This window comes from Etheostoma cragini, chromosome 6 (assembly GCF_013103735.1).
Source record: "Etheostoma cragini isolate CJK2018 chromosome 6, CSU_Ecrag_1.0, whole genome shotgun sequence".
In the NCBI taxonomy this organism is placed as follows: domain Eukaryota; kingdom Metazoa; phylum Chordata; class Actinopteri; order Perciformes; family Percidae; genus Etheostoma; species Etheostoma cragini.
The window spans coordinates 6,777,704-6,782,236 of record NC_048412.1 but is presented as its reverse complement, the minus strand read 5'-3'; positions in this window follow the sequence as shown (position 1 = coordinate 6,782,236).

Here is a 4,533-nt window from a genome sequence, read left to right as displayed (position 1 = left end):
CAAATTTTTAAACAATTCCAAATAAGAATTGGTTTTCAAAGCCCAATCCTATATTCATCAGCGCACTTAAGAACTCGGCCGTAGTGAATGGATGATAGATTGTGACTTAAGCTTATTTTATAAAAGGGCCAAATAGGCAAACTTTCTCAATTATAAAATAGTTTTACATTGGCAAATAAAGACTGTGGAGCTTCTAGCTACCACCTCTACTGGTGTGTAACCCTTACTACTAAACTCTATTAGCATTTGGAGCACACATGGGTTGTGTGCCGTCGGTAGTTTGGTTTCCTTATATTTCATTTAACTGCTTAACTGTGTTGTGCACCTGCAAAGAATTTATAGCTGCCAATCACATAAATATCAATTTCAGCATACTGTTTGGCACTCAGATATATACATCACTCCTGCAACAAATTTGTAAAATATGAGTGACTGAACACAAGAATGTCACAGTTCTTCAGTTGTCACAGTCAGTCTCCATCTGCATAAACAAAATACCCCTGCCAATTAGATAGACAACTGGCATTTCTCCCTGCAGCTATCACTGTGAAACCACACTCCCTCCAAAAGCAGAAAATATTTAAATGTTTGCACTGTATGAATTGTGTTTCTCATATATCACAGACCTATGAAAAAATAAAATAATTTATATATATATTTCCTATCTCCCTTCCAGCATCGTAAATGTTGAAGGGAGTGGAACATGAACCAATTTCCAGTTCTAGGTCTCAAGTAAGGTACAAAGGCTTGAGGGTCACAATGGTGTAAGGGTTCACAGAATACTCAAATATATTTAGGACCAGTACCAGTAAGTCCATAGGAGGGTGTTGAAAGAGAGAATGACAGACACAATTAGCAACTGCAGCCGACGGGTACTTTCAACTTAAAATATATTTAAAGACTTCTGCAGAAAAAAAAAAAATGAAAACTGAAAATCAACTGTCATTGTAATTATACATAAATTAACATTATGCTAGAATGATATTCCATCCCTCGTTTCGGCTGGATGTCCCTTACCTTCCGTTTCATTTGTGTTGGAGTTCTAAACTCTGGTGGATTGATGAAGACTATGGTCAACTGCTCCTCAGATCTCTGCAGGGTAAATCCAGACAGCTAGCTAGACTATCTGTCCAATCTGAGTTTTCTGTTGCACGACTAAAACAATCTTTGAACGTACAAGATCCACCAAAACAAGTTCCTTCCTGAGGCTACAATGCAGCTGCACAGTGGCTTAGCACCGCCCAAGAAGATTGTGATTGGTTTGGTGTGTGGACTAGCCAGACATTCCTCTGCAGCGGGAGAAAGGTCTGGCAATGTGAGACTAATTGGTAATTAATACATGGATACTATACGTAACGCTTTTGGTGCAAGAATGGTGGCTGACAGTTTGACACATAGCATAAATACCATGAAACTGGTTCCCTATCATATTTAACTTGCAATGGAAGGAAAGGTCTCTAAAGTGTCACAGAGTTCAAGATTCCTTTGGTTTTCATGTAGCTAAGAGACAACGGTTACATTCTCTTTTGCAAAAATAGTGTAACAAATTTAACCCAAACCACAATCTTTTTCTAAACTTACAGTAACTAAGTAGTTTTGTTGCCTAAACCTTACCAAGGAGTTTTGGTACCTGAACCAAACTGCGACGGAGAACCCCCCACTGGGTTGTGTTAGAGGGTAGGAACAAACAAGCTGGGCCCTGTTTGCACCCGGACGCAAGTGTCTTTGCTAATTTAAGACCAACGCAGTTGGCAATTTCCCGTCCAGCGCTCATGTTGTTTTAAAAACAAATGCATTTGGAGTTACTTAATTGGAGAACTTAACAGAGAGAACAAGAGATTTTAGACAGATAGATAGATAGATAGATAGATAGATGGATATACGCTTTCTCCTCCACTGTAAAAAATTCTCTTCACTAAGAGAAGAGATTTACAATTTAGAAAATAGCCAAAAAATAGGATATTTCCCAATGTTAACATCAGAAAAGAAGCTGGAAGTTCTCCCAGGAGAAGGGACAGCAGCTCCACTGGCAGCTAAAATGTATCTGCCTGCCACAACATGAGGGACATCCCAACATTATACATCGGTTTAGGATTGAACATTGACTATATTATACAAAACTGTTAAGTATTATGTTGTGTTATGTAATTGTTTTGTAATGTAGTGTGTTGTATAACTCAATCGGGGCAATATAGAATCTATGTAACTACACGTGCATTTTCTGTAAACTGCTTTGGCAAAATGTTTTCTATGTCCATACCAATAAAGCAAATTGAATTGAATTTAATTTAATTGATAGATAGATAGATAGATAGATAGATAGATAGATAGATAGATAGATAGATAGATAGATAGATAGATAGATAGATAGATAGATAAATAGATGGATACTGTGTCTTTTACTATTACATGTATCTATTTGATTCCAAAGGCCAGCACTTCACTTTGGTCATGTGCGGTTTGTGCAGTGTAACTGGGGAGCTTGAGTCAATTTTTGAGAATGCTGTAATGCATCTAACCTTCATTTGACTGGAGGATTTCCTGCCTGCCAACAAAAGGGTATTGTCACTGACTGATATTCTGTGCTCTCTGGAAATGAGTCCATTGTTATGTCAATACAAGGATAACTGTGAAGAATTGATCAGTGCGCTCAGTGTCTCATCAAAACAACACTTTCTGTGCGTTGAGACAACTTTAATTACACAAAGAGACATCCACAACAGAAAATAGAATATATACCAGTGGACCTTTGAGGGTTGGGTGAGGCTCATTACTACAGCTGTACTGAGTTGAAGATATTTATGGAAATTTCAAATAGTGGCTATTTTCAGAGTAACATTAAGCCCTGGTTGCAATAATCATGAAAGGATAATCACAGGGTGACATGCCGTTCTCTTGTCGGAGGGATTTCTGAAGCAGTATGAGGCCAATTCAAACCCTCAGAAAGACCCTATACAACATCAGTACATGGAATGAGAAAATAAATAGAAAAGTACAGTGAAGAGGAGACTATAGGCAGGAAAGTAAAGGAGAGAAGTAGTCATTTAGAGCAGAGCTCTCCAACAGTGGGTCCACAGAGGGAAGAGAGACAAAAGGAGCGCTTCTTTTTGGTGGGGGTTATCAAAAGTCTAACAAGGTTCTCTTTGGTGCAGGGGTAGTCGCTCATTGCCAGACCTTCCTTCACAGCGCTGCACAGTAGGGTCTGGCTTGTCCACACAGCACTCCGGGCTAGGAGAAAAATGTGCTCTGGTTTATTGGCATTTCTTTAAACCAATCACAATTGTCTTGGGCGGCGCTAAGCTCCGGACTTAGCCATGGTCCCTCTGCAAAACAGCCTCTGGAAGGAACTTGTTTTGGTGGAACGTGTAAGTTCAAAAGTTGTTTTAGTCAAGCAAGAGAAAACTCTGATTGGACAGATAGTCTAGCTAGCTGTCTGGATTTACCCTGCAGAGATCTTAACCATAGTCCTCAGAAAACCTACCAGAGTTTAAGACTACAACACAAAGAAAGAGGAAGGAAACAGACATCGGCAAAAGGACATGCATCGGGCGGAATTTGATGGAGCACCGGGGCAATCTTAGAAGTGGAACGTCAAGGATTTAGACTTGGCTCTATGGGTCCTTGGCTTAAAAAACGTTGAAAACCACTGATCTCAGGAGATACAATGCATAAAACAAAAAACATAAAAAGAAATGGCTACACATAACACTACAGTTCATGAATATTTTTCTAACCTCCAAAGGAATGAATATTAGAGACACGTCTCTAGATCTCTGTGTCACTTTAGAATTTTGTCTCCTTTCTTTTGGCAAATAACCTTTTAACTCCTAAGTCGGCTTTTTATTACATTTATATATTTTTGATAAACAAAGGCTCCAGTTGTGTAGGAATCAGCAGTTTTTTTTTTTGGTTAAATCTATAAACTGATTGACCAGGACAATCTTCCAGTTTTGGCCCCCTCCTCCTCCTCCTCCTTCTCCTCCTCATCATGTCTCATCTGTTCACAGCGAAGGCCTGAATTAAACATGGCTTCATATAATGTAAGAGGCGATTGCACAGGCTGGTCGATAGGCTTTTAATCCCTTTCCTGCTCTCCTTTTATCCCCATTCTGCAGTTTTAGTCTCCCAGCTAAATACACAGTGGCTCTCATCTCAATGTCCTTCAAGCCTTCTCTCTCAGCCGCGCACCACTTTGTCCGGCTAAACACTTTCTTTCTTTCATTCAGCCCTTCTCTCTGCCACTGCTCGGTGTCATCCTGTTCCCCTGCGGCAGCTGCTTTGTAGTTGCTGTTATTCTGTGTCTAAGCTGTGTGAACATACATGCGTTTACCACATCAGTTTTATTTCATTCACATGTCATCATCACATTATGACAGTAAGACACAATCAGTAGCACTACATTCATCTGTAGGACGTGGGGAATCGTAAGATCTGACAAAAATTTAAAAGTATACATTATAAGTAATCAGATGTTATGAGCAGTATCACCTTTAGAGTTTTCTTTTACAGATGGAGACAGAATGCAACCATTTT